General features: G+C 41.7%; 1 long non-coding RNA gene across 2 annotated transcripts in view; it reads left to right on the top strand.

Annotated features, from left to right (window-relative positions):
* LOC142388931 (uncharacterized) overlaps positions 1-24,508 on the top strand; it is a 406,360-nt gene that overhangs the window by 362,560 nt on the left and 19,292 nt on the right. The window lies entirely within an intron of this gene.

Here is a 24,508-nt window from a genome sequence, read left to right as displayed (position 1 = left end):
AAGTGCTTTACAGCAGGTAATAAATAAAGAGAAGAAGAAGTAAAAACAATAAAAGAACAGCGAAAGCAATAAAATAAAACAAAATCAAATAAGATAAAAGTGTCATCATACTACTGGAAATTAAAAGCAATCCTAAATGAGTAGGTTTTTAGCCTAGATTTGAAGAGGCCCAGGTCAGAAATAAGACGCTGCTGGACGGGGAGCTTATTCCAGAGTTTAAGTAGAACAAAATAAAGAAGCATGCTCATCTCCAACATTTTTATCAAATTTAAGAGTTTTGAAACTGGAATTTCAAATTCATTGTAGAAAGTTATTACCCCTGACACAGGAAGGCATATAGAGACATTTTAAAATATCTTCGTGGTCACTTTATTGATAATTAATTCATATTATTTTTACTCAATCTTGAATAAAAATTTATTTAAAAAAATAAAATCCCCTCCCTGCCTCAAGGACAAATACTCACTCATCTTCATTTTGATTTTTACATTTTATGACCTTAAAGATATCAAAGATATTTAAACTTTAATTAAGATATGAAATAGTACGATATAAAATACAATGGCTTAAATTATATTATTGTATAGCCGATGCCAGGTCATTAAACCAGTATGTCAGTTGAGTCTGTTACTGGGTTGTCTGTAATGATTTTTAAGATCCAGGAAGTGTCAGTATTGAGCAACACAGTATTGACCCAGCATCACTACAGTTTGGGATGATGTAACTACACTGGCTGCATGAGATACACCTCTTGTTTTTACATCTGTTCATAATTTTCAATAACTCTAACAATAACTCCTCTCTGTGTGTTTACTGTCAAGTCTGCAACACAGGTGCACTTTAAATGTTTGAGTGAATATCCAACTTAAAACTAACTTCACTGAAGTGCGAACCCCCACCTGATGGCTGTGTCTAGGGTTGCCAACCGTCCCTTGAAAAACGGAATCATCCCGTATTTAGAAACAAATGTACGGGTCCCGTATTGAGCTGAAAAAGGACGCACTTTGTCCCGTATTATTGTGAGAATCAAAAATAGTCCATCAAATGTCAGTGGAATAAATGAATAACACGGCGCTTTATATGAAAATGTAAGGTAAACTTGCTCCCCCGCCCTCTCCTGCTCTGTGACCAATGAGCTGACAGCACATTCATAAAGGAGTACGACAATACGGAATCCCGCTCATCTCATTGGTCGAGGTTGCCTAGCTGCGAAGATGGCGGAAGACAACAAAGCAGCATGGCTGACCGTGACAGTGGCACAGACGCCGGCACTGCTGCGTTAGAGTTCTCGGACAGTACTCCTCCTCAGCATCCCATCTTCCACTGGGTTTGTGGAGAGGATTTTCTCTTTTATGAAGAACAAGTGGACGGATGTGCGGAACAAATGTTCCACTGAATTAATCAAAGGTGAGCTCATTGTGAGCCTCAATTTTTAAATGTCTTGCTCAGAGTTTTACTCTGCAGCACTCAAAGACAAACAGCTCCTTGCTGCAGCAAGAGCTCAGAGGAAGTACAGATGGAAAAAGAAGCGTTGAGTTGCGCATTAAGTTCATAAGTTCTATTTTTAAATATGTTTACAAGTTAACAAGTCTGTTTGCACTTTTGTTATTGTCTATCTATTGTTTTATATTTATTTATACAGTTTTAAGTTTCAGACAGATTTCTGTTTAAGAAAGATATTTATCTTATTCAGTTTATTTTGTTATTTTGTAATAAAGTACATTTCTGGTTAAACATTTGTTTTCCATGTGTTTATATCACTCAAAAATATGCATTTAATTCAATTCAGGTTCGAATTAAATACAGGGCATCTGCACATTTTTTATCAAAAAATTTAATGACTTTTAAGACCTTTTTAAGACCTCTAAGAATAAAAATTAAGACCATTACCACGGCAAAAATATATATAAAAACTACACTCTAGGCTGTTCGGTGTTGAAAAAAAGTCCAGTGTGAAATGTGTGCTTCAGTGATACTGAATCAGTGTGTCAACATGATCGCATAAGATTTGAACGCACAAGGGAACACCACACACTACAGGACAATCATGCCCAATTGTCTCTGCGAAGGAGTGTGTTTTCGCTGCCGTTTGTCTGTCTGTTTGTCTGAGGCTCTGAGCAAAATAAATCCATAATTGAACCTAATATTCGAGTTATGTCTACTGTGCTTTTACAACTAGCAAAACAATTTTACTACCCAAGTTAACTTAAACCAGAACTTTGGACAACTCACGTGAAGCACAGACTATGGACAGTGACTTTGCATTGCATAAACCACACAACAAAATTTAATCTCCTTCGGGATTAATAAAGTATCTCCAATCTAATCAAATAAATAAAAACGAGCACAGACCGCTCATACAGTCAATGGCACGTACCCATAGAAAAAATACACACTCACCCACACATCACACAACCTGACTATCAGTAACCTACACAAACCCACACACATAATGGCTCGGCGGCCAGCAATCGGATAAACCAATGAAGTGAATCAATCCTGTGAAAGAATGAAAACAAGTGAATGAAACCTGCACTCACCCATTATGAAGTTAACTCTGCCAGCCCCATAATCTTCCCCCTGCTCAGCTAACTCCTTGACGTCGGGTATGTTTGGTAACGTTACTGCGGCCAGCATTGGCAACTAGGCTGCTAGACTTGCTAAATCGGTAAGCATTAGGCTACTGAAGAAAGCTAGTCTTTTTAGCTACGTTATATTTTCATCTTTCTTCTCGGCTATAAGTTAACCTTTGTTTACGGCCACTGGCCCTAACCTGACGCGCTAGCTGTCAAATCACCGGAAGTTTTCACCGGAAGTACTGGCGCACACACAAAACGTCAGCAGTCGCCATTATTGTGCACGGAGCGATAGAAAATCGTCTCTCCAGACATATCTTTCTTTCATTTCGCCCAGATGAAATTTAATGCCACTCTTCGAAAATCGGCGAAATTTAAGACATTTTAAGACCTTAAAAAAAGTATTTTTTATTTAAGACTTTTTAATACTTTTTAAGGATCCGCGGAGACCCTGAAATAGTTAAAAAATAATTTCACTTACAAAAAAAATAGCCACGCCAGGAAGGGTGAAGGCAATCGGGTCGGCCGTTCCTGCCAATGAGGTGTCCCTTTTTTTTTTTTTTTAAGGAGTTGGCAACCCTAGCTGTGTCTGCAGCGCGATGCTAACTTCGGCTAACGGTAGCAGTTAGCATCCGCCGCTAACCCCCGCTTCCCAGCTCACAAAAAACTCTCTACCTTTACGACTACACACATAAACACGTCGTAACATCGTATGTGTTATATTAACCCCTTCAGACCCTGCGTCCATTGGAATGGACATGACATATTTCTGTCTCTAAACCAATAAATACTCTGTAATTTAATGATACCAGCAGTGCATGTCACTGATTGGATCCTGATTATCCAATCAAAATCATTTCATGACATTGAGCAAGCTCTGAGAGAGTGGTAGACATCAGACAAGACAAGCATGGCTGAGCGATTGCAGAGAGGGAAGAGTAAGTGTCCATTTTCAATCAAAAATATCAATTTATGTTCATGCTGGCCAAATAAATTTGTTCTCAGTATAATTGTAACAGTTACAAGTGATAATATTTGAAGTTATTTTGAATATATATCATATCATTAATTCATAGGATTTTTTTCAAAGTCTGATGTCCATTGCAATGGACATCAGGAGTTGGGCGGGTTCAGCTAACACTAAAATGTTTAGTGTCAGTATGTAAAGATACAACGTATCTGTAAGTTTTTAATTTTCATACAGTTTACTATGGGAAAAACAGATTTTTCAGGTAATCTTATCTGCAGTCACACATCTATTGTGATCATGTGCATGTTCAGATTGCTTTATTTCTGTATCTTCTTGCAGGCTCCAGGTTTTACTGGTGATGACCTCACTACTGTTCCCTACCAACTCTATGATACACCATAAAGTTAATGTGCATGTTAAAAACTGTACACAGACTCAAAACCATGCAAACATCCAGTTCCAGATGTTTAGGTCATACCATATTGGTTACCATGTGGAAAAACTCAGCATTATTTTCCTTGTTTTTATGACATTTTACGCCCATTTTGTCGTGGCGTCCATTGGAATGGACATGAAAAAATACTATTAAAAAACATGAGATATCAAAAATGTGTTTTTTGCACTTTGTTTTTATGTTGGAGAGGAGTCAGAATCAGTTTGAAAAAAAATTTTTTTTTCAGCCAAAAAAATGCAGGTCTGAAGGGATTAACGTTGTCCACCGCTCTATGTATTGATTTTTCGCCAGCTTAGTTGTAAACAAATGGTCCTGTTCACAAGGTAACGTTAGCAGGTGCAATGCTAATTGTAGCGACAACAAGGTTTGAAGTAGATTAACACAACAAAGCTAAAGCTAAAGCTGACCGACGCGTCAGCCGTCCATTGGGGAGTTTATTGGAACAAACCGTCACAGCAAATGTGCATACAGAATGTTACAAAATGTCCGCAGAGTTTGCTTCGCGACACCTTCTTATACCGTCTTATCATAACAAGCGTACGTGGCCCTCTCTGGAGGCGCCTAGCTTTCGCCGTAACCATAAACAATCTCATTCTAACTATCAACAATCTTCATATGAACCAGTCAACAAGGCACACGATGTAATTCTGACATGTCAAGAGAATGTCATGACATTATTCTCCCATATAGTCCCCCCTGAAATCACTTATCAGTGATTTAATAAAGAAATAATCTAAAAATGAAAGAAAATCATCCCACATAGTTAATTAAGAATTAGTTAACATAATCAACACTAAATTATTCTAATAATTCTACAATCTCAAACGAAGGGAACATTTGCAAATAAATTAAACCGAATATATATACGCACCCGAATCACATCCAATGATTAAATGAATTCAACAATAACACAAATTTAAAGGGATAATCCGGAGTAAAATGCGCTTTAGGTCAATTTACGGGATGTTGGGAGTACATACGTTGAGTTGACATCAAAATCATTTAATTCTGATGTGTTTTGAGAATTTTGATTTGACCGTTTTCAGCCAAAAGTCGTTAGCCTGGAGGAGAGTGGGGCAAATGGTATCGCTGCTACAAAACGCTATTTTTACACCTCTTCTACAGCTCCAAACAACATAACACTTACATGGTAGTGAGTAGAGGGTCCCTAAAGCCAAACCGAAGTGTCCCGAGGTCTTCATGTGGTCGGATAGAGAGTCCAGAATGAATTTAAAACCAGCCAGTCTCTTTCCGGAAATGCTCCTGCTGCAGCTGGCATCTTCAGCGTAAAGTCCGTATAGTAGAGAGCCGAGTGTGGAGTAACACGCTCTGGAAATTCACAATTTCGTAGCCGTTTTTTTTTTTACAAACATAGTCCAGTATTTCTTTCGAAAGCCAGGATAGGAACGAACACGCACCATAACTCCAAAAGTTTGCTCCGCTGTTTGTTCAACAATCTGCTCACACACCTCTCCTTCTTCTGTGATGGTCACTCCAGTCACGCAAAAGACGTCTTCCGTAAACAGGAGGCTAGGTCACGCGAGACGTAAGGTCACGTGACATTTTATGAAATTCCAACCTGTTAGTAAGCTAGGCTTTGCTGTTGCATACAACTTCATTTCACTTTCGAAAGAAATACTGGACTATGTTTGTAAAAAAAAAACGGCAACGAAATTGTGAATTTCCAGAGCGTGTTACTCCACAGTCGGCTCTACTATACGGACTTTACGCTGAAGATGCCAGCTGCAGCAGGAGCATTTCCGGAAAGAGACTGGCTGGTTTAAATTCATTCTGGACTCTCTATCCAACCACATGAAGACCTCGGGACACTTCTGTTTGGATTTAGGGACCCTCTACTCACTACCACATAAGTGTTATGTTGTTTGGAGCTGTAGAAGAGGTGTAAAAATAGCGTTTTGTAGCGGCGATACCATATGCCCCACTCTCCTCCAGGCTAACGTCTTTTGGCTGAAAACGGTCAAATCAAAATTCTCAAAACACATCAGAATTAAATGATTTTGATGTCAACTCAACGTATGTACTCCCAACATCCCGTAAATTGACCTAAAGTGCATTTTACTCCGGATTATCCCTTTAAACATTGCCATCACACTTGTCCACTGTTCGCAGTACATAGGAGCGAAAAACCCACCGGCTGCTACTTTCGTAACTCATGTTCTTATCTTGGGAAAACTCACCTACGACCCCACCCCACTTGGCGACCGACCACTTTACCAAAGGTCGCACTCCGAACAGTTGACTAACACAACTGGCAATGGACATATTAGTGATCAGTTCTGATTGATAATACACATAGACTGAATACACCACCATCAAATCAATTAATCACAGTTTTGTACCACGTACAATACATAAAATTATGGATTATCACACAATCATAGTAATAAAAAGCAATGTAATGCCGCTCTTCCAGTCCCGTCCCATCTCCCGTACTCTGGTGTCGTCTGCTTCTGGCCGAACATCCGTCCGGCTGGGTCTGGAACTGCTAAGCTAACTCTGGGAGGAGAGGTCGCCAGTACGTCACTCCCAATCAAAGAGATCTTCAGCATCTCTTCTCCCTATCAGACTAAATTTGGTTCCACCCTTGAGGAAAGAATCTTGTGAACCGTCCGTTGATAACCTTCATTCGTTGGCCCGCTCTGCCATGCGTTGGTCCCTGGACTCGCATGGTCATCTGCCTCCAGATTCCTCCCACTGTTCGTTTGAACATCACTTGCAGCAAACACCTTCTCAGAATGGGTATAATGCAACACACCAATAGGGAGACCTTTATCACTATCAACAATATTGCTATTCCCGCTTTAACTGTCATCGCTCCCCCTTCTCCCAAAATCCCAAACAGACCAGTCCACCACCGTTCACCTCCACCAGCATCACACGTCAGCTCCTCTTCCAGTTCTCCGAACTTCTTCACGGCCATTGTAAACGTCCCACCAGCTGCAGTGTTCCCGGGTATAAATGTACAACATTTTCCCCAACCAACTGGCAAACACCACTCTTCCCTTCTAATATCCATTCTAAAACTTGTCTGTTCTACCAAGCCATCATACTCGTGTAGTTAAGAATTCTCTGTTGGTTGTAGTATATGTAATTAATCCACTCCACATTTTTGTTAATCGTGATCCACGGCAAAATAGACTCAAATCCAGCTGCAATCTCCCTGCGTGCTTTGAACTTGAAAGGAACCGCTTTCGGCTGCCATATTGCATCCAAGTAAACGTGCTTATCCCTGATGTAGTCATCACTAGATCTTTTAACTCTCCCTTTTTCCACATCCAAACCTCGCTTCTCGTTTACCTTGTCATACACTAACACAACTGATGTGTTCCTCCTCACCAGTGCCCAAAGACCTATCCACCTGTTGGGTAACACATTTAACAAAACATCATTTCCACACATCCAGTAACTCTCAGCTATTGGGTGTGTCTTATCCCCAAAAAGATATAGCGTTAAAATGATCATTTCTATATTTTCACATTATTGGTCCAAATAAATAAATCCTAATAAATATTGGTTTCATTTAACAGTAGTATTACCTACGTGAGTTCCAAAAGCATTCCAACTCACCATCGTAATCTACTCTATCATCAGTGGGAGGCCCATCCTGTGATGTACTATGATTAAATTCCGCACAAGAAGACTCCAATTTGTGGCCCTCCCTTATTTTGAAAACAATTCCGTAATTTATTTGGCCCAAACATCAACCTGCACTTAATACCACACATAGGAAACAATAACCATTTATCCTCTCCCGATGTGAACCTACCTTCTCTGCATTCCCGTTGCTGGACCACTGCACAGTCCCTGAAGGTGTGTGGCTCTGGAACAACAACAGGCAATGCTCCTGGAGCGTCTGCGCATATGAGACACTCTGTCGCTGTCAGTTCTCTCGTAGTGTACCATGCCCATCTATTAGAGATGCGCGGATGACGTATTTTCCCATCCGCAACCGCTGCAAAAAAATATATATCCGCCCGCTATCCATTTGCACAAACATTTTTTCACCGATTTTCAAAACCGAACCTGCCCGCCATCCGCCGATAGGTGTAGGTCTATTGAAGGTGCCTTGGCTATTTGTATCGGCTTTTTCAAACAGCGTAGTTCATTATATCTGGTCAATAAGTCCGCCTACTACTATGTAGTGGATAATAGTGCTGTCAAAATCACTCCCAAGTGCTAAATTGAACACCTTTAAGACACACAGCCGTCACAAGCGATTGAATTCCTTCCAAGGCATTCACACTATCACTAGTTACAGGTTAGCATACCCTACGTCTCCCCACTTGTATGTGAAACATTAATACAGAATATAACTATATAGTTCTACATTTTGGATTAACCGATCTATTTCCAAGCATCACACGACCCTTCCATCACCTTGAAAATGTGCATTCCACTGTCGTTTTGACATGTCTGAATTGAAATACTATTTGCAGCTATATTTCACACTCCATCAAGAAAAAAGTAAAACATGATGAGCACGGGCACACGGTTTTGAGTGTACGAATTTTTTTAAAGAATCTAGACAACAAAGTCCGTCTACATAGCACGATAAATCCATCCTTTAGCGCAAATGTTCCCAACCTACTTCAGAGAATGTAAAACAACTTCAAAGCACATAGTCTAAGCCCAAATCAACATGCCACGGCGGGCAAAATGAATAACCAGATGGCCTACCTTAAAACGCTGTCTTGATCACAGGATTCTTCCAATTATTCCACTTTAATCCACACGGTTTAACGCACCCAACACTGCTAGCAAGCAACGTAGAACTAGGGTCCTATGTGCTAACTGTAGGCCATGAATGGCCTTAGTAACGGACACAAACAAACGAGAAGACCTACGCAGGAAATCTAAAACGTGGTTTTGTTTTATACTGTTTGTAATGTATGTTTTCGTTCGTTACCTTTGGAAAATTATGTTTGTTTGTTTTTTTTTTTGTTTTTTTTTTAGTGCTTCAACCGCAACCCGCCCGAATTTAATTACAATACGACTTTTCGGAGTGTCATCCGCCCGATCCGCGGTTCATCCGCGGGCTCCGCGGATTCAACCGCCAACCGCGCATCTCTACCATCTATACCACATATTCTGGGCTGCCTTAATCCATCTTCCACAGTTACACTGTTTCCCAGACTCTACCTGTGCATGTACACTCCGTCTGTTCTTGGATTAACATGATTATTCTGTCCTGTAGTGCTAATGGTACCAAGTCCCCCTAGACTCTCACGAGAAATCTTTCTATTCTTACAACCATTGTGAACAACTTCTTCTGACCCGAGGACAACATGATCTTACCAGATTGCCCCTTTGTCGTCGCGTCCAGAGGCGGTGATTTGGTCGTCTCCTCCTCCGGACCCATGATCCACACTTCCTCACACTTCCTCACACTTCCACCAACCTTTATTCCCACGTACTTAAATTCACGCTTAACCGATTCCTCTTCACGACTAGCTCTAGTGTGTATTGCTGGCAAAGTTCGTGGCGTGGCATGGTCTGAGTGGGTGTGTATTGTTGCATCATACTCATCCGACCCAGGCTGGCTACTTCCCTGCGGGGTGGCTCCATCACGGGACCCTTCCAGCCTCTCCTGTCTGCGGGATCCCGTCCAACATCTCCAGGCTTCGTTCTCCTTAGCCCATGCTGTCGGCCAACACCCACACCTGGATGCTCATAAGTGTCAGAAATCTTAACCTCTTCCTTTTGTTCATCCTTTCCCTCGGACTTAACTAATTTTTTTTTAATTAATTAATTAATTAATTTAATTTACTTTAATTTAATGACCACACAGCCAAGCTGGTGGAATTTGTTTACAGTACAGCTCTTTGTACAGGTTCCAACATAACATTGAACATATAGTATGACATACATACAAACAGACACATACATACGTCACACATAAATACATAAATACATAAGGGTCATACATAATTCATATCAACAACAGTCCTCAGCGACAGCATAAGATAGACAGTCCTCAGTGTTTGGAGTTCAGAAGAGTTATTGCTATGGGAATGAAACTGTTTTTGAAGCGGGTTGTTCTAGAAGTGACTGTCCTGTAACGCCTCCCAGAGGGCAGTAGCTGGAAGGCGTAGTGTACCGGGTGAGTGATGTCGGAAATGATCTTGTGCGCCCTGCGTAGTGTCCGTTTGTGGTGGAGTGATTCAAGGGATGGAAGGGGTGAACCGATGATTTTGGATGCTCTGTTGATGATGCGTTGTAGTTTCTTCCGGGAGAGTGTATCGAGACTGCCGAATCAGACTGTGATGGATGTGGTGAGGATGCTTTCAACGATGGCTGTGTAGAAACGGAGCAGGAGATGGGACCTTACTCTGAACTTCTTGAGCTGTCGGATATGGAAGAGTCTTTGCTGGGCTTTTTTTGTAGATGTGGTCTGAGTTGTGTCTTTAGTCCGAACCTTAGTGCAGTGATTCAAATGGTACCATGTGTTGCTACCTTCCATTCGAACTGCTGTTGACGTTGCTCGCACCATTGTGTACGGCCCTTTTCGTCTTGGCTCAAGCCACTTCCTTCGGAACACCTTGATGTGCACCTGGTCGCCTGGCACCACTGGCCTCTCAACCAGCTGTTCGAGACCTGAGTCTCTGGACTCCTCCTGTAGATAGATTGTTCTGTGGATTGCAGTTAATTGCTTCATGTAAACTGTCCACTCTGTTTGCACCTGCTCAAGTGGGGGCCCTTTAAAGGGACCTGTCAACTGAGGTGCCGGCATGGGTCGACCCGTTAGCATTTATGCGGTGTTAGTGCGTGACTCTATGAGTCTGCATACGAAAGCTCATTAGTACAAGCGGCAAAGCATCTAGTTTAGTTTAGTTGAAGCACAGATTCAATTCAATTTCACTTTCCAGGTTCCATTGATCCTCTTACCCATCCCTTGACTCTGTGGATGATAAACAGCCCCACAGCGCTGCTTGATTCGCAGCTGCTGCAGAATGCCTCTTGCAACTCCCTAAACAAACACTGAACCATTATTGAGCTACTCTCTGATGGAATGACAAACAGATGAATCAATTCTCTTACCAAAAATCTTTACGACTATTTATCCAATATGTATGACCAATATCCTTGTGATGGTGCGACCTCTGGCTCCAGTGACACCATTGGTGCCAAAACAGCAAGCTGGCACTTTGATGCTAATTTTGCTGCTTCATCAGCCGCGTTATTACCTTTACTGACCATTTCGTTACCTTTACGATTATTTGACACTTTTATCACTGCCAGCTTTGCGAGGAGCATCATGACTGCAATCAGCTCCTTCATTTGGACCTCATGTCGCCCTGGACTTCCGTCTGACCTCCTGAACCCTCTCTGCTTCAAAACTGCTTCAAACAAATAGCAAATATCATGAGCATATGCAGAATCTGTGTATAAATTTGTAACCTTACCTTTCCCGTGTAGACATGTTTCCGTTAATGCCTTCAGTTCAGCCAACTGTGCCGAACATGGCTGTTCACCCTTCCCAGCTTTCACCGTCACAAAGTTTCCGCCTTCCTGTTTCACAAATGCAAAACCTACATGATTACCCAAATGATCTCTGAAACATGAACCATCCACAAAGTAGGTGACATCAGCCTGCCCAAGCGGAGTTGCTTCTAAGTCAGGTCTCAGTTTAATGTATCTCACAGCTTCTGCCACACGCTCATGTGGTTCTCCTTCAAACTCACGTGGAATGACATCCGCAGATCCCGATGTAGTACCCTGCTGTATTCTCACATCTGGATGTGTCAAAAGATGCACAACCTGCAAACATCCTGTCCGAGTCACAACATACCTACTCTGATTTATTAGTTCTGAAATCTTATGGTGTCCATTGGAGACATATGAACAATGGCTTCTAGTGCTGGGCGGTATGACCAAATATACATATCACGGTATTTTTTCATGGTATCACGGTTTCACGGTATATCACGGTATTTTTTTTTCATGCATAATTAGGTGTTCACAGCATTTTCTACAGATTGAGAACAGAATCAAAAATTAAAATAAAAATTCTTCAAAATAATTCCTTCGTTAATAATTGGTCACACAGAACTTTATTGTATTAATATTCACATCTTCATTGTAAACAAATTAATAACATAGCTAATTACACTGGTCGGACTGTTCAGCTGTTTCAGACTGATACCTCCGGTTCAGGCTGGTCCTCATCCTCAACACGCACGTCTCTCTTTCAATCGCGGAAAATATTTTTCAATACTCATCTGGATTGAAGCAGCAAACATTCAGTGTAAGAGTTTAAAAAAACTACTTTATTTGATTCACAGCTGCTAGTGTTTAGACCTCGACAACCCAACTACATTTTTTTTTTACGGCAAACTTGTGACTAGTTAACTTTATAAAGAAGGCGTAATCGCTTGTTTGCTATGGGTCGGGTCGGGACGGGACAACATTGTATTCAAAATATAAAATATTTTTATAGGACTTTTTAATGGGAGCTAATCTAACGCGGCGCTGAAGCTAGCAAGCTTCCATGCTTCCCAGGGATGATCTCGCTGATGGAGACACACGCGGTGTGCACGGAGGGGAGGGACTGTGTGTGTGTGTGAGTAGGCTATGCGAGAGAGACGCATGACTGACAGAGAGGAGGGAGAGCAGGGAAAGGAAATGCAGCTTAACGAATACGAGTATTTTTTAAATAGCGTTAAAAATAGACAGTAAACATGCGTGTTTAGAAGCGCAACACTGGAAAGGGTCCCGTCTCAAACAATGTCGCGCGACGCAGCGTTCCCCCCCTTGTGTAATCAAATACACCGGTATGGCGGTATATTAAAAATTCATATCATAACAAAATTATAAACCGGTATTCGGTGTGAACCGGTATACCGCCCAGCACTAATGGCTTCTCATAGTCTAGTGTTGCCCGTTTTGGATGACTTTTTCTAATTTTGTTTCAAACTTTCAAAGGCTAACTTAGCCTCGGTTGTCCTCTCCAGTTGTGCTTCCAACCTTTGATCTTTGGATTTTTCATGTTTCCTTCCAGAGGAGACAAATTTTATTGCATAATCCTCCCAAGAAAAAGATCATACTTGTTTTATTTTAATTTTATTCATTAATACATTTATTTATTTTGGACATGGCGCTTTAGTTACTCCCTCCAAGTGGGATGGAGAGATATCAGTAGTTCCCTATGGGCTAAATAGATACTCTAATTTAGGCTATCAATGCTAAAATTTAAATTAGAAACTTTGTTCCGTTCAAATTTTAGAACTTCGTAATAGTGGCACATTTAAATTTTAAATTCAGAAACTTTGTTTTGTTGTGTCCTAGTAACAGTGACCTATTTAAATTCAAGTTTTAGAAACTTAGTAGTCGTGACACATTTAACTTAAAAACTTTGTTTTGTTTTGTAATGATGACACACCTGAGGGCGGTTTTTAAACCCTTTTGAGTACGTCCGCTGTAAGTGTACTTCTTACCTCTATATGTCAATGTAAACCAATACTGGGATTCCTCTGCCAGAGGAACGCCTTGGACCTGCCGGGCCACTTGCTCCGCCCCGCAGGGACTGGCCACGGTCCTGCCGAACACTCGGGTTTCTCGGTGCTTTCGGACAGCTATAAAACAAAGTGTCCCCTCTCGCCACAGGCCCAACATGCCCCCGAGGACCTTCGTCCTCCAGGTGCACCTCTTCTTGACCTTTGACAGGGTCGACGATGGACTTGCCCCTGTGATGGCTGTTCAGCGGCCACACTAGCACTGATAACGTGGAGGTGCGTCGCTTACTTAAAAAAATCCGGGTTACTAATTTTGAATTTTAGCCGAATGAATAAATAGACAGCAGGTCTGTGGGCTGTCTGTGGTAGTAGCACGACGAGGACGTCAGTAACACCCACTTTACGACAAAAATTCAAAATTACAGTAACCCGGATTTTTTTAAGTAAGCGACGCACCTCCACGTTATCAGTGCTAGTGTACAGTAATTAATAAATTACAAACAGCATAGTTTGTGCCTATATAACGTTGCCCATAGGAAACCGTTTCATGGCCGAATATCTCAAGAGAGCAGCCAGACGCCTCGCGAATATCTTCGGAACAGCTCCAAATGACCAACAACAAGCAGGGGTGAGTAGAACATCATGTTATAATGTGAAATCAAGGGCCCAATGTCAAAAAACCGGTCTTATCCTTTAATAGCCGCTTTCGGACTTTAGGAACTTTTGGCAGTTCTAATAACCTTTTAATCCGCGGGGCCGTTTTCTCCCGTGTTCGGAGTTTAATAAGTTTTATAATATGTTTAATAATATGTTTAATAAGTTAAACTTACACTGATCTCCTTTGTCTGCAGCGCTCTGCTCTCCTTTCTTCCTTCATGAAATGAAAAAGTATCGTCTCCTGACTCTCTCTGTGAGCTTTACCAGCATCGATATTAGACGCCTGATGTGATTGTCCAGGATTAATATCACCATCATGCAGACCATAAACACGGTGGCCTCCCCGCTCTCCATATTAGCTTCTTGGTGGTGTTTTTTCTACTCTCCTTACTTTTACCGTTTTGTTTTGTGTTTGAATGTAGCTAAACGGCTAACGGCTAACACGTCACTGAAGCAGACGGCTGCGCGCGGCGCATCAGTCCCGACCTGGTCCCGACTCATGTGCGAATGCAGACTGAAACAGTTCCGCTGGGGAAGGATAGTTATCAGAACGAAATTCGAGGAGGGTAGTTCTGATAACTACTTTCTTAGAACGGTCTGTCCGAAAGCGGCTAATGTGTCCCACAGTCAACAGTTTATCCACAGTCTCTTGTTCAAACACTCTTATCCATTTGCTTGCACCTGTGTGAATGTCCGGCAATCGAGCAACCAGCCCCCCTGAGTCGAGCATCTGCCACGGCACATACTGTCCCTGCGTCATTTCTATCAAACTCGGTGCTGACGCTGTTGGACTCTTATGTTCTTCAGAAGATGCCTTTTGAACTGGTGGTGCCAGTTCTGGTGATTTTTGATATTGTGGGAGCTGTCCGATCTGAATTACAGACGGCGTCTGGCTCAGGAGCTCCATGACTGCTTGATGCAGCTATTTGTGGTTCTGGACGTTCATGAGATATTTTAGGATTTTTTATTTCAGAATCTCCTTGTATGTTTACTGCTCCTGGCAGTGTTGGATATAGCTCTGCATTTTCAAAGAAATGTAAAACTTTTAATTCAAGCTCTCTCTTTTCCTGTCTCTTTTTGCTTCTGTCCTTTGGTATGTAAGCTTTAAACATTTGTTCCATAATCTTACAGGCAATTACATTGAAAGTGCCACCTTTTGGCCAGGGTGAGAAATTATTTTTTGTTCGTTTTTCCCATTTTTGAGATATCTTTTTAATATCTTTGGAATGTTCAGGATGTTTGGCACTGATGGTTATTGTTGGTGTTACATCCATTGTTTCACCTTTTTTTTTTTTTTAACAACTCTTGAAAGTCAATTTAAATTAACTAATTATTTAACTCTAATCAATGCTAATTTAATGCTCGGCTAAATTTAGCTTAGATGCTGCTAATTATTGGATTGGATATTGTCAATGCTACTGTTAAGGTTAGCCTATGTTAGCTTTGAAAACTTAGCTCTGGGCTGGTTTTTAAAATTAAACCAATGTTAATTCAATGTTAGGCTAATTTAGCTTGTTGGTATTTTGATTTCTAGTTTGGAGTTAGGTTACTATTATTGCTAATGTTGATGTTTGCTAACCAATGCCAATTGATGTTAGCTTTCTAGCTGTTGCTAATAAATGCTAACTTATTGCTAATTAAGATTTAAACCAATATTCGCCTTATTGCTATTGCTAATCAATTCTAATTGTGTTTCTGATCAATGCTAATTATGGCTAACGAAATGCTAACAAATGCTAATAATGCTAACCAATGCTAACTATTGCTAATCAATGCTACTTATTGCTAATCAATACTAGCTTCCTTGTTGACCAATGCTAATTATGCTATTCAAATCTAATTATCGCTAATCAATGCTAGTGCTTGCTAACCAATGCTAAACAATGCTAGTCATTGCTAATCAATACTAATTATTGCTAATCAGTACTAGCTGTATTACTAATGCTACCCAATGTTAATTTATTGATAATCGAAAGCTCAGTTACTGCTTACTCTGTTTGAAGTGACTCAGGCTAAAGGCGTTGCCCCCCCCTTTTGCTCACATCCGGATGCTTCCGATCCAAACCATACACAATGTCTCTCCACCAATCCAGATGATACAATGCACGTCACAGCTACGTCAATTCTGACCAATGACATGAAATTTTTTTTTTTACCAATGAAATCTGAACACACCTCTTAATCTACCTCCAATGAAACACGCCTGGGACACGTAACTTCTAACCAATCAAATATGAACACACCTCTAAGTCTGCCTCCAATGAACCACGTGAATTCTAACCGATCCAATATGAACACACCACTAAGCCTGCTTCCCAGGCTGTTATTAACTCCTCCCAAACATAACAATTGAACCACACCCCAACTCAAAATGGCGTTTGTCACACTTTTGTAACAAGTTAAGAAAGAGGAAGAAATACAATCTGTCCAGCCGTGGACAGGGAGAAATACAAACTAAACAATACAGAAATAACAATTGCACTATTCTTCACCTCAAAATGGCGTTTGTTAAGAAAGAGAAAGAAATACAATTTAACACGCTGTGGACGGGCAGAAGGAAAGACCAAAAGATACAGAAACAATGCATAAGCGAAAAAACTTTCTTTATCAGGAATGTCAACTTTCACGTCGAATGGCGTGATGAATCAAATGGCCTAGGGACAGAACCTCTTCCCCAGAATTGCGAAACCAACATTTACTCGACTGATAACAACTCTGCGATTAGCACATTACCTAAAAAAAACTAATAATTATTACAGTTCAACCATAAAGTGCCCTGGAAAACAACAAGGAAAGAAAATGTGATTACGCACGAACATTTGAAGCAGCAGAAGAATGTCAAGGACGAGCGGCGCGCCTCCACACAAGCAGCGTGAACGCGCAGCACCTCGCTCTCACCCCTGAGATCCAAACACCTTGCAATGCACAATATGAAAGAAATCAGCACACAGCGTTTAAAAATCACAGCTCATCACTGTAACAACCCCTTATTTCAACAAACTATCAATGCGGCAACTATAACAATGAAGCAAATCTGAGTGTAACTCAAAATACTAAAAATACTCAAAAGTCAAGGGATGAGATGAGTTGGAACCTTGCTTCCTCACACAAAATAACTTTTTTCTTTTCTTCTTTTTTTAGATTCACATAAAACAGCAGGATTTCACACACATTGACAGACAAAGACAAAGACCGGTCACACTCACACTATAACTGCTGTGTATGTTATTTTTGTTTGTTTACTTATTTTATTTATGTGGTTTATTTTTGTAAAGAGTTATTTGTGTTGTGTACTGGGTGGGAACCAACGTTAGTCACCTGTTGCGCAGGGGACGCAATTTACAGAAGGAAGAAAACGAAAGATTTAAGAAGTTCACTCTAAGTTATAAGTTCTCGCTAAGTTAGAAGTTATAACTTAACTTGGCATAAGTTATAAGCCAAGTATTTTCCATATTTGATTTTGGAAGATAATTTTGGTTTGATAAGAAGACTCATTCCCCCTGGTTTATGTGCAGCCAGCGAGGTATGTGTGTTTTTCGTTTCTCGTCGAGCTGTTTGGTTTTAACGTGTCAATTTTGTATTTAATGATTGCGTGTTTATTTGTATTATTGTATAATACAGTTCGACGGTGGATTGATAATGAGGAGGTGAAGTTGACGAGAGGGAGAGAAATAAATCCATCAGTATAAAGGAACGGTGTTGCTTATTTCCTGGAGGGCGTGATACACACCAAGTCAGTCGATCAGAGTTTCGTGTCAGTCACCGTTCAAATCTTCACAGTTTTAAATTATCAATTTCTTTCATTTAGACTTTTAATTTTTCAGGAGATGTTGGTGTTGGCAATATATGAAATACAAAATGTGTTTTCTCTACAAGCCTTGTGATATGGTCTCTGACCAAAGCAACAGATGCTGACGTGTACTTTATCAGCTTCCCTATGACCTCTTATAATAATCTCCTGTGGCCAATTCATGAACGAATTTGAATTTTCTTCTCAAAATGTCTTTATATTGATGTCTCGGATAACTCCAAAGAGTTCTAAGCAGATATAAAATGATATAAACATATATATTTAAAATGTGCCCGTAAATAACTGGAATTTACTTTTTCGGAGTTTTCTTGAACTGCCCTTTTGATTCCACCTTCCAACTTTTATGTTCGCAAGTCAATCAATTACCAGCATTCGTCTACTCCTTGACTAGTGAAAATAATTTTCACATTTATTAATGACTAATGTGAGCCGTAGTCCTACGGTAGCCCCACCCCCAATGCATTAAAGGTCGGCCGTTGGCTCTATGACATCACTATGAACGGGTGATTTCCACCCTGCCCGCTCTAAAAGCGTATCCAGTATTCCAGTTTAAACTCATCGATTTATTTCCTGCCCGAGCATAAGCGACTAGCCCTTCCAATATTACCACAAAAATACAACAACACAATAGCCATACCAACTGCTCACAGCTGTCTGCTTTACAACTCACAGAAGCTGCTGTTTACCCAATTTTATCTCAATTCAAACATTCGGCACCTCTTGGCCCAGAATTTCCAAAACAATTTCAACAGCCCCCCTGCGCAGAGGAAAGCAATGAAATGCTTACCGAAGCAGAATCCGTCCTCTCTCTCCTGTGGTCGTTTGATTTGGGGAAGCCGGAAAAAGCCGTCAGCTGTGCTCCACCAACAGAAATCCGCTGCGTGATGGTAGGAAAAAGATCCCACCAGCCGGCTTTCACAGCTGATGTCGGTTGTCGGGGCACAGAAGACACGCTCCGCCGGGATCCAGATGCAAAATCTCACGAATTCGGGGTCACCATTATGTTGTGGAGGAAAGGAGTCGAATACGCGTCGGTCAGCTGTCCATTGGGGAGTTTATTTGAACAAACCGTCACAGCTAATATGCATACAGAATGTTCACAAAATGTCCGCAGAGTTCATTCTGCAACACCCTTTTATACTGATTTAAATCATAACAAGCGTACGTGGCCCTCTCTGGAGGCGCCTAGCTTTCGCCGTAACCGTAAACAAGCTCACTCTAACTATCAACAATATTCATATGAACCAGTCAACAAGGCACACGATGTAATTATGACATGTCAAGAGAAATGTCATGACATTCTTCTCCCACATCCAGAGAGGAAACCCACTCAGAGACTCTGACAGTGAAATAATAAGAAAGTTGTTCACACTCACCTGATTCTGACCTCAGGTTTCCTCCTGCTGCTGTCCACTCAAAATGGAGCCTGAACTAGTGATGGGTCATGCACATAAGCATCGGCTCTGAGAGCCGGCTCTTTGTAGTGAATCAGAAGAGCCGGCTCCAAGTTTTTTTCCATTTGCTGCTTAGTTTTCACTTTCAGTGCTCAGTCCCAGCTCGGGATACGACAGAGCTTTGTTATGATTGGCCAGCATAGCGACCAGCATGCGGCATTCACGTGAGAATTAAGGAAGTGTAAACAGAGAGGGGGGGGGGCAGTGAGGACTGAGGAGCGTGTGTGCGTCTTGCATTGTCGTGTAGTTTACCAGGACACTAGAAAGCGAAGCAGCATCTGGCTGCAGTTTAAAGATATTGGAAACAACAAAGCAGAGTGCCTTCACTGCAAAACGAAGGTCACTATAAGTGTAGGAAAACTGTAAATAGATTTTCATTTTGAGTAAAGAACATTTTATAGACAGACATGTAGTGAGTGAACTTTGCTGAGTGCGATACAAAGTAATTAAAGGGAACTGAGAAACAGGGTGCTCTGGTCTTCCCATGTAGGAGGATGTGCAACCACTCAACACGTGAGGAACTTGATGTCCCAGTGAAACATTTGTTGCATCTTGCTCACAAGATTGTTTTACGTATGCTGATTGTAACTAAGCTGTGTAATAAAAAGAACTACACGGGGAAAGTCGGATGGAGTCGTTTGAGCACGGGTGAAGGAGTAAGTTCTGTCAATCCGTCCGGCTCCCCTTGCAAGTAAAAATACAATCTTGTGCACTGTGTGTTTTGTTGATCACTGGGGTTGTCTTGAGTGAACTGTGTTCCAGCTGGGTTAACTTTTAGACCCAACATTTCTTGGTCCTTCGAGCCGGATTCCAACACATCGCCGTCTGCTGAGGAGGGAGAGGACACACTGAAGTCTGTGGACAGCCAGACGTCCAGTACGCCTGACAAAGACCTGGGAAGTGAATTCGTAGCCAGGCCGGTGATTAGTTGTCTGATCTTCCCTCGTTGGACGACAATTGACGGAATCCAGATACAGCTCCAGTGACAAAACAACACTGAAATAAGGTAAGAGAGCGACTCTATAACCGCGGTTAAACGTATACGAAAGGCTTCTGCGCCAGAAGGAGGATAAAACACGTGTCTCCGCCGTAAGGGAGAGTAAAAAGAGTGAATGAGCAAGTGTGAGTGTGAATGCCACTGGTGGAAGCAGCAGCACGGACTGAAACCTAACGGTGTTAACGTAAATCCGTGGTCTGTTGAAGTACACAAAGTAGTGGATTAAATGTTTTAGGTATCTAAAAAGGCACGTTGTCTGTACGAGACGACAAGTTGACATAATGGGGGGCGGCACGAGCAAACCTGCCCTAGAAAGGGATTGTAAATATATGGAACAATACTGTGATAAAAGTGTTATGTGTTTGGACAAATGGGAAAAGAAATATGGGTTCAAGGGCAAATTGATAGAAGCCGAATGTAAGGCGCTGGTGGACAAACTCCGTGTGAGTGTAGCAAGTAAGAGAGGAAAGCAGAGAGAGAAAAAAAAATTGCAGCTTCAAATGGCAATAGTGTGGCTCCAGCAAGCTCAGAGAAGGAAAAAAAGGAGAGATGAGACAGCGTTGCAAGCAGTGGTAGCAATTAAACCTGAACCTGGAGCCACTTCAGATGCACATAAAATACGAAGGGCAGAAGAAGAAGAGGAAGTATTCAGTAAGCCAGAGAGTTTGATGAAAACACGGTCAAAAGTGCAAAAACCAAAGCCAGAAGTGTTTGGGACCTACCCGTCCCTCACAGTGCTAAAACAAAGATACGGAGTGGCTGACGCCACGACCAGACCCTCCGCCAAAGGGGATTTATCCTATGATGGAAGTGGCAAATCCACACTTTGGCGTGGACGACGATGAAAACAGAACCATACATGTATTCAGGCCATGGACTGATGCTGAGTGTTCTGATGCTTGTGAAAGTTTGGCTGATGCGAGGGTTAATGTGGGGGATTTCATAAACAAGCACAGGCAGCTTTGTAATTCATACAGACTGAACGGCTCAGAAATGGAAGTCACCTTTAGGAGGTGTCTGACACATGACTGGGCTCGGGTCAGGGGCGAGTTTACAGGGTTAGCCAATGATGACACAACACTAGCCCATGATGCAGCTGCACTTACGCAGCAGAGAGACACGGTGACATATTTAGAGTGCGACCAAACTACACCAAAATCTCTCAGTGTAAGCAAAAGGAAGCAGAGGATGTATTTGAATACAGGAGCCGCCTGGAAACTGTATTCAGGCAGCACAGTGGACTGCAAGAAGAAGGGGGTGCAGACACCCCTACCAACAACAACTAAAGCAAGCCCTGATGGCCGGCTTTACTCACCCAATTTCAGATTTTATCAGAAAACACAATGTGAATCACTCAACGGACACAGTCACAGAGTGCATGAATTGGGCACAACATGCGCAAAATGTAATAACAGGCCGAAAGAAAAAGGCTGCAGCAGCTGCCTTCATTGTAGACGATGCAAGCGATTCACAGATTTTCTACATGGGACGCCCAGGTGGCAGAGGCAGGGGTCGGGGTGGAGGAAGGGGTTGGAACAGACAGTCTCCAGGTTTCAGAAGAGAAATGAGGTGCCAGAGATGTAATAAGCTAGCCTGATTAACATAGACTTTCAAATCTCTTCGAGATTCTGGTCTGACCAAGACCATAACGAATACGATTCGAAATGGCCTGGTCAACCCGCCTCCCTCGGGTTGCTACTGGTTGTGGCCAGAAAAGTAAATTAATGTAGGTCCTAATTGCACTAATAAATCTTAAACTGCTCGAACACTGTGTCCAAGGTTTTTGTGCAATGGCGCCATCTTGTGGTGATATAGGGTACCTCCCATACCCTGATTACAGTCTTCTCAAATTTGTGTCAGTCATTGTGTTCTGTCATGTTGAATAACCTAAATATATTAAGTTAATATTATTAAAGTGTGACAGCAATAAAAAGAAATCAGTATTTTAATATATGAATATACTGTAAATTCAGTAAATCAATAAATAGGTGTTTTTTTTGGTCGGGTATGCCACCCCAAGATTTTGCCTTGCCCCCACCAGCCACCCTCAGGATTTATTTCTGCTGGCGCCACTGTCTAACTGATGCAAATTCTGTGCTGGTGTTCAAACAGTTAACTTAAAGTCTACTTCAAGCTCAGTTAAAGGTGGATTTCAGGTAGAAAAGAGAGCAAGAGAAGCTCAGCTGTAGACTTTAAAGTACAACACTTACACAGAAAATAGGAGCCTTTAGCTCAGCTGGTGCAGGAGCTCCATGAACTGAAGCTGTAGGTCCTCACAGGGCCGGCACGGGTCCCAGTCCCAGGTCTGACTCTGGGGTCCCAGTCCCAGCCTGGGGTCCTTGCTGCAGGTCCTCCTTCCTCTCTGCCTACTTCCTGTTTATCTGCTGTAAAATAAAGGCCGTCTATGTCCTGGTCTGTGAATCTTTACCAGTGATGGAGAAACCGAAGCTTTCTGAACCACTGAACCAACATGAAGCCATCGTGTTGAAACGGTTCAGTGTTTCAAAGCATTTGATCAAATTAAGTATGGCGCCATCTGCTGGCCACCCTTCAACACAGCATTTAAAGGGCCGGGTGTTATAAAACAGAGACACTGTTCTGCAGAACAATAAAGGTTCCATGTGCATCTTGAAATGTTTGACTGTTTTATTAGAGACATTAATAATATGCTTGTGTTATAACGTGATTGTGCCGTCATAAAATACTGTATGTAATAGAGATATGCTTTAGTAAGATTTATAGAAAGGTTGAAAGATGTTTATTTAACAACAAGATGATTTCAGCTGAGTTGGGCTTCAGTCTGTTCCTCTTCTTTGTTACGACCTATCCAGCTTTTCACTCGGCACAGAAGTAGCTGGCACATCCTCCTGACTGCCGGGACAGAAAAGTGATGCCATATCACTATTTTCTTCATCTTTCCCAACTGTTTGGGAGGCAGTAACAATAATAATAATCAAATGTTCCTTTCAGGTTCCCACATTTCCATCAGCTCAGTCGTCTCTGACTGAATCACACTGACAGCTTCTCATTTCCACTGATGGATTTAAAGATTAAAAGATGAAAGATTTACACATTAAAAGTCAGTTTTTAAAGGCAGGAAATGAAGCCGAGAGAATAAAACTGGTGTCAAACTTTAGACTGTGGCTTTTCTTTAAGTTCAGATGGAACTGAAGGCTTAAGGATCGTTTCCATTACTGATCATTTCTAACCCAACTTTAACATGGTTATTCCAAAGGAAGAAAAACACAGAATACAAACACATCATCAGCATATACATCATCATCATCAGGGTGCAGTCAGAGTCTCTCTGCACACAAGCTGCTGCTGCTTCATCCTGTGGATCATCAGGACACAGATCATCCTCTCAGCTCACATCGTCCTGTTCACCACTTCCATCTGTAGAGAGAAGAAGAAAGAAGAGAGGAGATAAACGAGTGTTTCCAGAGCGTCTCTTCCTCAGCTGCCATCAGCTTTAATAAATAGAATAAATAATAAATAAAGTCTGATAAAATACTGCTGAGAGCTGCAAGGACCTCCGACCCTCTACTGACCTCAGAGTCTGCAGTTTGTTGTGTGGACTCTCCACAAGCTCAGACAGCTCCTTCACTGCTGATTCATTCAGGTAGTTCCTGCTCAGGTCCAGTTCTGTCAGATGGGAGGAGGGGTTGGACTTCAGAGCTGAGACCAGAGAAGCACAGCTGATCTCTGACAAACCGCAGCCCCTCAATCTGAATAAAGAATAAAACATGATTTAATAGATCATCATTTCATCAACTAAAGCCCAGAAGAAGAACACAGACTTTACCATGAAGACCAGCACAACTTTCACATCATATTAATCTGAACACACAACTAAAACATGGTGTCTGACCTCAGAGTCTTCAGTCCACAGTGTGGACTCTGCAGAAAGCTGCTCAGCTCCTTCTCTGCAGAGTCACCGATGGTGTTCCTGCTCAGGTCCAGTTCTGTCAGATGGGAGGAGGGGTTGGACTTCAGAGCAGAGAACAGAGAAGCCCAGCTGATCTCTGACAACCTGCATTTCTCCAATCTGAATAAAGAATAAAACATGTGAGCTGAAGCCAACAGAGAAAAGGACTCTGAACCAGCTGCTGTCCA

The sequence above is a fragment of the Odontesthes bonariensis genome, chromosome 2, assembly GCF_027942865.1.
Source record: "Odontesthes bonariensis isolate fOdoBon6 chromosome 2, fOdoBon6.hap1, whole genome shotgun sequence".
NCBI lineage: Eukaryota > Metazoa > Chordata > Actinopteri > Atheriniformes > Atherinopsidae > Odontesthes > Odontesthes bonariensis.
The sequence above is the reverse complement of the archived record's forward strand: the minus strand, read 5'-3'. Positions and strand labels throughout refer to the sequence as shown.